The sequence below is a fragment of the Equus caballus genome, chromosome 2 (genome assembly GCF_041296265.1).
Source record: "Equus caballus isolate H_3958 breed thoroughbred chromosome 2, TB-T2T, whole genome shotgun sequence".
NCBI classification, from domain to species: Eukaryota; Metazoa; Chordata; class Mammalia; order Perissodactyla; family Equidae; genus Equus; species Equus caballus.
The window spans coordinates 71,522,372-71,532,677 of record NC_091685.1 but is presented as its reverse complement, the minus strand read 5'-3'; the positions used below and the strand labels follow the sequence as shown (position 1 = coordinate 71,532,677).

General features: G+C 39.4%; 1 long non-coding RNA gene across 2 annotated transcripts; it reads right to left on the bottom strand.

Moving 5' to 3' along the window:
- Positions 1-1,168: 1,168 nt before the first annotated feature.
- On the bottom strand, positions 1,169-10,043 carry LOC138921808 (uncharacterized). 2 transcript variants are annotated; one of them, XR_011434662.1, is made up of 3 exons: positions 9,916-10,043; positions 7,963-8,217; positions 1,169-1,638 (listed from the first exon to the last, which is right to left on the bottom strand). It is a non-coding gene; the product is annotated as an uncharacterized lncRNA (long non-coding RNA). The 2 variants fall into 2 exon arrangements; XR_011434663.1 differs by lacking the exons at positions 7,963-8,217; positions 9,916-10,043 and adding an exon at positions 4,620-4,755.
- Between the last annotated feature and the right edge of the window lie 263 nt (positions 10,044-10,306).

Sequence of the window (10,306 nt, the reverse complement as noted above, 5' to 3'; positions counted from 1 at the left end):
TGTCCCCACCTATCACGCTTCTTTTTCTCTTTACACTGCGTTATTTTTCACCTTAGCACTTATCACCATCTGATAGACTACATATTTGTCTATTTGTGTATTGTCTGTTCCCCCCCCCCCCAGAACATTAGCTACATGAGGGAAGGGACCTGATTTTGTCAGCTGCTGAATCTCCAGTGCCCAGCACCATGCCTGCCTGGTACATAGCAGGTGCTCATGAAATATTTGTTGGATAAGTTAAAGAATTGTTAGGTTTGATGCCTTTGGTCTGATGCAACTTGTTATTGTTGTAAAATATAGTCTTGGACTTTGGCCAACTAAGAGAGGTCTCTGAGTGGACGCGTGTACATCTGTAACAAGACTTTTAGTAATAATTTCTGAAAAAGTGTGCGTGTGTGTGTGTGAGAGAGAGACATATACACATATAACAAGTTGTGTTTATACTGTAAGTTTATACACAAATATACTGATTTATTTTCTTCATAGCACTTAACTTTCTAAAATTATTTTATTCAATTGGTTGCATGTCTGTGCTCTAAAATTGCAAGCCCCATCAGGGCAGGGACTTCGTCTTGTTCTCTGCTGCATTCCCAACACCTAGAATAGTACCTGACATATGCATTAGTAGGCAGTTACTAACATTTGTTAAATGAACGATAATTGTCATCATCATCACCATCATTATTATTTCCTGTGATACCATATTTTGATTTTGGTATTTTGATACATATTCTTCATATTGATTGATAAGAACCTGAGTAGAGCAGAATGGAAAACGGTCCAGCCAACAAATAGGCCAGGGTGTGCTTGCTCACCTGGCTGTGGTTGTTTGTAGATGAGCCAGTGAGTTGAGACAGGGTGGTCTATTACTTGCTGGTAAGGATTGGCGTCCAGTCAGTTGGATTTGGACACTTAGGAATGAATTTTTCAAGGCTTTCTTATTGCCTAGTGATGGAAAATGCACGAATCTATCAACTTGACCTGCTATAAGTATCACATGCGCTGACATGAAGATACCAAGAGCTCAGCTGTGTATGCAATATTTATCTTACCCAAACTTTAGATGGGTATCAACCATCCCTAATCAAGTAAGAAAAGTCCCAGAGGCACAACAAATGGAAATGAAAATTGGATTCATGGGTAAATACTTTCATGAATCTGAGATGGATGAGTTTAAATAAACCCAACAGTCCAATTTATTGGGATGCTTTTATCAAGCGAGTGTAAATGGAACATCACAGGAGATAGGTCTGCTGGTTCTTTAGGCTGCAGAACTTGTATTTCAATTCTAAACCACACCACAATGATCATTAGTCATTCATGGTAGAAATCAATGCTTCCACTCTTTGAACAGCGTTTTTTGCTGTTCCCAGGAACTGCCTTCTCTCTTCTCTCAAGAGGGCATTTGGAAGTTGAAGCTCTTTCCCTCGGCTTGTTTATTGTGTTCTGTTCATTCGCAGAGTGGCGATGGCATCCCGTGCCAGTTTGGCAGCGTGAGGAGGGTTCACTCTCACATTCTCCCAAGAATAAGCAGTAGCTCTCTGGTGACTTAGAATTCCCTTCCAAACGAGGGCTGCGGCTGGAGAGGCCAAGAACTTTATTCCAATCAGTCCTAGTTTCTATGGCTACAGAAGTCCCCTGAAACAGCAACAGAAAATAAGGGCAGATTGTTTTCAGTTTCTGAATTCATTGATATTAAATGTTTTAAGAAATCCACCCTCTGAATCCTCTCTCAAGTCGATTCTTCTCTCTCTGTGTCTTCCTCTCTCCACCTCTCCCCTTCTCTTTCTCTCTCTTCTACCATTGGGATTATAGCAAATTCCACTGGTTGCCCCCCAACCACCATTCATCTGTACTGTCTTCCTTTCCAATATATCCCTGATTTTGTTCAGCCCTTTTAACAGTTGTGGATTTCAGGGGAGACTGGCCCTATTGACAGGGTGTTTATTATGATTGATATAAACCAGTGACTGATTTAGGGATGGGCATTTCACTCAGCCCTGGACAATGAGACGTGAGAGGAAGCCTGCTCAGTGTACTTATGAGAAAGATTTCCCTTCTTTAAAACAAAACAAATAAACCAACAAAAGAGAATAAGAAGAAATAGCCCTTTCGTATTTTCTGTTTCCAGATGACAAGTGTGAACAGACAATGCCTGCAGTTGCTTTTGCTACCTGAAGACCATGAGGGAACCCACTGACGGTCCAAGGAGAAAATGGGACTGTTGAAGCCTGGAGAAAACCTTGGTACGCAATCATGTGGATGATTTAATCTATATGGGAAACTCCCCACCTTTGGAGTTCTTATTATGTAAGAAAAAAAAATCCTAATGTTTAAGTCATTCTGAATTGAGTTTTCTCCTACCGGCAGCCAAAAGCATCCTAACTAAGCCATTTCATTTCTAATTGTTTGCACAACATGTCTTTATAATTCCCTTCTCTTCAGTGGTTTGGGGACTTTAAGACTTTCTGGTAATTAATAAGTCATGATACCAAATATTATGAGCCTGTATTCCCAACAAAAGATAAATTATTGATTCTAATTTTAAGTGCTAGAAAATTCAGTTATTTGCATTTTAGTTTCAATATACACGATGCCATTGTATATTTTCATATCACAACAGGCTTTTAAAGTCCTATCGTGTGAAGGAGTCCAAGGACAAGAAGATATTCAATAATTCCAAACATCCTGGAGAAAACATCTCTGTTAATTTACATGTTTATATACATAAATATGTCAATCTTAAGGAGCTAAAATGGACTTTAAAAAATCACAATATTAACAATTATAATTGTTCTAAACATCCTATTTTCTTTATGTTCTCCTCCCTATTTCTGCTAATGGCACTATAATTCTCTTAGTCATCTGGACTTAAAATCTCTGATTTATTTTTGGTTCCTCCTACTCTAAAAAGGATCTGTCGCCAAGCCCTCAATGATGCCATCTTAGAAATATCTCTTACATCCCTTCCATTTGCTCTGTCCTCACTGCCACTAACACAGTTCAGACCCTCATCAAAAGCCTTCTGAATTGCTTTACGGAGAACTTCCACTTTCTCCCCATTCATCTTTCTAAAGCAGAGGTCTGCCATGCCACTCTGTCCTTAGTGAGTCTGCACTGTCCAAGGAGAAAGCCTGAACGCTGTATACTGGCATTCAAGGTCCCAAGAGTGGGCTCCAACCAACTTCTCAACCTTCCTTCTCACTGCCACCAGCCTCACATTCTCCATACTAGCCCAATAGAAAGTCCTTTGTTGTCGTTTATTGCCTCGACCCGTCATCTCACATTGAGTGTCTTCCTTGGAAATGTCCTCCCTTATCTTCCTGTGTTCGAATCCTAACAACCTTCCGCAGATTATCTGAAATTATTCTTTTCTTCACAAAGTTTTCCTGATTTCTCCCAGCCAAAAGTATATTATTCCTCCTTTGAATTTTACTATGATTACATCTCTCTATTAATGAAGGCATTTATTACTTTTTTTTTTACCCTCTATTACAGTTATTTACTACGTATCTTATGCACTTTGTAAAAAGATGAAGTTCTTGAGGACAGGAACCAGGTCTTGTTCATTTTTATGTTCTTTATGGAGCCTAATATTTCTGTGACTGTTACAAACACCCAATAAATAAAGTTGAATTACTAAAGAGTGAATGGTTTTCTGTTGAATCCTGTTTTGCATGTCCAAATCTTATCATTATCTGATTAATTAAAATATAATAAAATTTTGAAAGAAAAGGGAAATTATTTGCTTCTGCTGGTTAGTAATTGACTACAAGAGGGAGAATTCTTTAATGAATGATGATTCACAATCATATTAACTACAAAACAGGATATATACTTTTGTTTTCTATTTCAGAGATATTCTTAATCCGAAAGAAAGTTTGAATAACATATATACTTCAGGATTATTCTCCCAATTTATAAGTACTTTTTGGCCTTTCATCTGAAAATTATCATTTGACCTTTACAAAAGAGTGTTTTGCTTTATTGAAAAACATCACTTTTCAATGAGTCAAGAGATCATATGCATCAATATCAAGAAGAAGGATACTTTTATTTAAAAAAGTGGCTATTTCTTCCCTGGGTAGACTTCTCTACTTATCAAGGTTGGTTCACTGCTGTTCCTTGTAGGCATTATGATGAGATGCACAATTACCTAGTTACCGATTAACACAAGGACATCCTGTTGAACATCAGGAATCTCTAATCAGCTGGTCTGAAGAGAAACAACGTAACACACACCGATGCATGGGGAATTCTGAGAAATACCTAGGATTACTCTTCACACTTTCTTACTCTTAATTTTTTTCCTGCTATTTAGCTTAAATTTAATACACAGTGTAAAACAGAAGTAGATCCAGAGATTATTAGGTCAGGAAAACTGTATAGTAAATACACTCTACTCATTTTCATGAACTTATTGCTTATTGGGTAATAAGATAAGGTAACTCAATACCATAATAAGAATTGTTTTGGCACAGTTAGTTTAAGAACAGATTACAAAGTAAGCACTTGATAACTGGTAAAATTAAATTCCTGAGTATTTAGAAAGAACAATTAAGATTTTCACAGTATTCTCAGAAAAGTAAAAACCCACTGGGCCCACCTTCGATCTTTACCTGGATCTAGCAGTGCCTTTATCAGGTGGTGATAGAAAGGTCAAGTGGAGTTCAGAGAGACACAGCAAATAAGCAGAGAAGTGATTTACAAAGAGGGTAAAAAGGCTTTCTACCCTGTAGTTAAATAATACCTAGGGTCCAACCTCTCGTGACTCTGCAAATGCTAGAAAAGAGGATTTACAATGAGATTGGGCAGGGCTGATGTTACATAAGAAAGCAGCAGCTGAGCCACTGCCAGATGCCAGGTCAATGGAGAGCTCTGAGATTCAAGACCCTTCTCAGATTCATGTAGTAGCGATTATGAAACTAGGTCATTCAGGGGAGTGCAACAGAGTGGCCGCAAGTGGACTCTGGCAGGAAAAAGTCTGGAATCTGGCTCTGAATTCCACCTTCACCACTATCTCTAGAATATTGTTAAACTTTAGGATGGGAGGGTCATATTATTACCAAGACAAAGAACTGGTTGATGTGGTTACGAGTGTGTTTCTGTCTGTATGGGGTGTCGTGGAGGATGTGAGAGGGGCTAGGTTCATGGTTGCAGTTATTAGTCCCACTATTGCAAGATCACATGTATGTCATGTTGTGATGTGGTTCTGCTATTATAAGACCTGTCCTCTTGATTTTCCATACTTACTATTTCTGAGAATGATCAGAATGGCTCACAACCCTGTAGCACTTTTTCCTCCTCGTCTGCCTCTGGTAGCCAGTGGCGTGCTGGGTTGTGTGTATGTGTGTGTGCATGCACATGTGAATACATGTGCAGTTGTGACAGGGGGAGCAGTTCAGGGACCAACAGCTCGAGGCTTCTAAGACGAGTTTGCTCAGTGTCTTGGAGAGCAAGGATGAACAATGATGATGATGTTCTGATGGTGGTGACAACATCAGAGGGCAGGTCAGTGGAGGGTAGATTCAAGAAGAGGAGAATGTGAGTGAGTTTATGAGGTCCAGGGATCAGGACAGTAAGGAGGAGTCAGCCTAGTGGAGATAAATTAGGCCTGACCAGTTGTGAAGTTTGGAAAGAGAGGTGGAATCAAGGAAGCATGCAGTCTTACCTTTCAAAGGCCCTTGTAAAATATGAGGGGAAAGTTAACCCACAGCATTGAAAGCAATTAATATTTGGACATTTTTATGCATCTTAGTGGATGCACACCATGGCCAAGAATGGCTGGGAGGAGCAAGAGATAATTACGGTGAAAATGTGACAACCAATAAAGTCCAGTATCTCCTGGGGTGTATTGAGTAGTTGCCTGTGCGAATTTGAGCGCCAGGCTACCTGTGGAGCATCTGGCTAACTTCAAGATAGGAGGAAAACAAAGGTATTCATTACCCGCTGGGGGCTGAGGCCAAGGCGAGATAATGGTCCAGCCTGCCCCATAACAAGACAAGATGGAGAGGAAAAAGACAAGGGGAAAGTGGATTCCTCTGAGGAAGGAGGAAGGGGTAGGGGAGAAAATGGTGAGTCCTTGAGAAAATGAAGCAGCAGCAAGCTGCAGAAGCCCTTTACCTCCCCAGGAATGGTGTGAATGGCAGCCCTTCACAAACACAGGCACTGGCTGTGTAAAGCGCAACACATATGGGCAACACCAGAATGTGCAGGTGCAGGATTGTGGAGTCAATAAACGTTCAAGTTGGTATATTGTGCCAGTTATGTTTCTCTCGCTCCCTTCTCAATCTTGGAATAATTCCCTCACTTAAGGAGTCGCATTTTCCTGCTCCTACGAAGAGAGGTCCATGGACAGTGCTGCCCTGTTTGTGCCCTGAAAACAAGTCAGAGAAGAGAAACACCCTATCACTTAGGAAATAAAAATTTAAACTCATCAGCTCTTTGTGGATTAATTTTCCATTGGAGGCAGTCTGCCTTGGTGAAGATTAAGGAGAAGGCAGCACAGGCTCCAGAAACCAGATTCTCCAGTCCCACTTGTCACTCGAATGTTGTTTTGTTTCTTCCGCAGTAAAAGAAACCCAGAACAAAGGCAAGGCCATCTCAACAGTTATTGTATTAACCTATGACTGGGATGCCCTGTCCCCACCAATATCTGTGCTGCAGAAAGGATGTGGTTTTATTCTTCTCCATCTTCCACTGACTGTAAAGTGCTCGCAGAGAACAGGACACATAATGGCATGGAAGTAATTTCAATGTCACAATTCATTTTTCTTGAATTCACTGATGATTTCTAATTGTAGAAAATTGTCTCAGCAGGACACCACTAGAGTGGACAAAAGACTTTTAAAGAGCTCTTTCAAATATTAGGTGAAAGTGTGAAAGAAGAGAAAAATGGGAAGAAATGTAAAGTTATATTTTATTCCAGAAAAAAGAAATCCATCCAGAAAAACTGTCCAGAGAATGGAGGAGTCTGTACAAGTATGGTTTTAGGTTCAAAAAGATTCTTCAACATGTCCTTTTTACCCTTCACTGAGCCCTATGAATGAACACATTTAATCCAATTCCAATAAATTCTAATTAGCTAGAAGACATATTTGTTTTCATTTAATTAACACTTCCTAAAGGCCAGTAACCTTTAAGCTTCTGCGGGAAGCACTGTAGTGAAATGGATGTCCTTCCTGTCTGTATGGAGCTCACAGTGCAGTAGCTGAGGAATCTATTATGGTCTTGGGAAAATTACTTAACTTTCTGTTCTTTAGAACATGGGATCATCTATGAGGCTAAAGCGCCTGGAAGACAGAGAGGAAGAGGGTGTGTATGGTTACAGAGCGGAAACCAAGGAAAAGACTTAAGGGTTTACTCGGCTTTATCTAAATACTTTTTGATACGAAAAAAATGACAGGAAATGTTACATCCCACTGTTGATAATCGACTATAAACAATTTTGTAAGACTCTGAGATACAGCATGTGCAAAGAAAACAGAGCAAAACTATTGAATTAAAGAATTATAGAATAAAATGAAAGATTATAGTTAGAGTACAGTGTATAGATTTTGTGCTTTAGTCTTGAGTTTTGAGTGGAAAATACAGAACTGCAATGTTACCAAAGCGGCAGTTAAAGAACAGTTTTGAACTTGATGGAAATAAAGTATCCTAATTAATGTAACACATTTTAAACAAACAGGTATTTGAAAGATGCTTTAATGTTGCTACTTTACTGAAAGTCTGCCCTCCACTATCACTGGGAATCATTTCTTAGGAATGATTTAATAACTTGATTTTTGTAACGGGACACTGCTGATTAGCTTAGACCAAAATGCTTTAAGCATTGTGGTTCATGTCAGTGAGAAGACAACCAGGACTAAAACGGGAGGGATTTCTCAACTAGCAATTAGATAATGAGTAGACTTTCCTATGACTTGAATAATTGACTCACACAAGCTAACACACACTACTTACCATATTTTTAAAATTCACTGATATCTGGGCATGGCTGGTCTTGGGTAACAGGACGAGGTAGAAGTTATTTTTCAGTTTTCTCATGCTTGCCTTAGGCAAGTCCTCTTATGCTTCCAAGATGTCAGTAGGCATGAGATGCTTTCTGGACGCTCAGGACCTCCACGCAGGCCTGCCCTCCTGGAAGTCGCCTAGGAGTCAACATCACTCTTCTCCACCCTCTTCGACACTTCTGCCCCATAGGTGCTCAGATTTCAGCTGGATGTTAGGTAGAGTCATAGAGTTAAACCAGTTCATGCTATGCATTCATAATACCTGACAGAGGCTAAATGTAATTACAAGTCTAGCGTATTTGCATAGTGTGAAAAAAATGTTACTCTGAAGGAATGACTCTTTCTTGGTGGCAATTCAGCGGCTTTGAATGAGGACTCTTCAAGACTCCTCCAGTGACCCTGTTCAGGAATGTGCCTCCTGCACTTTCTGTTGAGTTGGGCAGAATTGCTTTTCCCTCAACACTGTGGCCAGTTGTCTTAATTTTAATACTTGAGATCGTATAACCGGTATTAGGTTTTTACTAAGGCCCTTAATACTTTAATACAACGTCAGAACTGATAGATATTTCCTTATGGCCTTGGTGCTGGGCACTAAATTCTAAGTCGCATCTTACCCAAGGGAGAAAAATGCAAGGCTCACAAGGTCACCAGTATCAGAGGTTGTTTGGGTCTTTACTCATTATTTTTTACCACTTTGTGCCCTTAGTTTTGGAACTTCTGGAGTGGTAGTGAGTCCTAGGCATTCTAGACACTGGATGGAGTACTTTCTCTTTCCTTGAGACCTTTAAAGGCATGTAGAAATCATGCCTTTGTTCTCTGTTCTGCATCTTTAGGCTGCAAGAGCACTATGGGGTGTGAATTGAATGTCCAAGAGTTCCTCCACCAAGACACTGACTTATTCCTGCCTCAGATCCCCTGCTTCTCAAGGATTTTCTAGGATTTCAAAAATATGGCTGTACTTCCTTTCTGTTTCAGAAAAAATCTGTCTTCATTGTGTAAGTCCTTCTAAAGCGACAGGAAATCAGACATTAAGAAACTGATGGTTTGAACATATTTCCATGGAAAAACCCACTTACTACAATTAGTTCCAGATAAGCTTCACTTCTTTTACTCTAATTGAGTTTACTGATTTAAAAAATATGTTCTAGGGCGAGAGGTGGTTATAAAAGAGCAACATGGAGGATCCTTGTGGTGATCCTTGTGGTTCTGTATCTTGACTATCGTGGTGGATATAAAAACTTAGATATGATAAAATCGTGTAGAATGAAATACACGCAAATGAGTACATATAAAACTGGGGAAATCTGATTAAGATTGGGAATTGTATCAATGTTGGTACCGTGATTGTGAAAGTATACTATAGTTTTACAAAATCTTACTATTGAAGGGAACTGGGTAAAGGCTACATGAGATCTCTCTGTACTACTTTTTACCACTTGAAGTGAATCTACAATTATCTCAAAATAAAAAGTCTAATTAAAGATGTATTTTATGTTCTAGGCTCAGAGCATTTAGAAAGATAAAATTCATACATGCAACATATAACCAAACACACATGTTCACAAACAGTAGTCAAGGTTCAGCCCACCATAGTGGGTACGTAGACATTTTTGGTACCAGTTGGAGCAAGACAACTTCATGTTTAGGTAATGGACTGAATCTAAATTTGGTGTCATAAAGCATAGCCATCCTCTTTAGATCTCACACAAACAGGACAGTCAGGACTATAATTTTTCTATGATGGTGAATGTAAATATTAAATGAAGAAGGAAAATAATCTGAAAGTTTAGAATTCTCTATTTGTATTGATTTTTATATTGAGGTGTTTAAAAAAATCTTGTAAGGAAAATGTTGAAAAAGACAATCCAAATACATATGTAAGAAATTGGAAGAAACGTGTTACCTGTTTTATGTGTTCTTGCACTATTTTCCACTATGCACTCTGTCTTTGTCCATTTGGGCTGCTACGACAAAAATACCATAGACTGCGTGGCTTGAACAATGAAGATTTATTTCTTAATGTTCTGGAGGCTGGGAAGTCCAAGATCAAGGTATTGAAAGATTTAGTGTCTGGTGAGAGTCCACTTCCCGGTTTATAGACCAGGTTCATCTTCTTGCTAGGTCCTCGCATGGCAGAAGAGGTGAGGGAGCTTTGTGGGGTCTTTTTTATAAGGGCACTAATCCCATTGACGAGGGGTCCACTCTTGAAGACCCTAATCACCTACCAAAGGCCCCACCTCCAAATACCATCACACTGGGGATTAGGATTTCAACACAGGAATTTTGGGTGGACA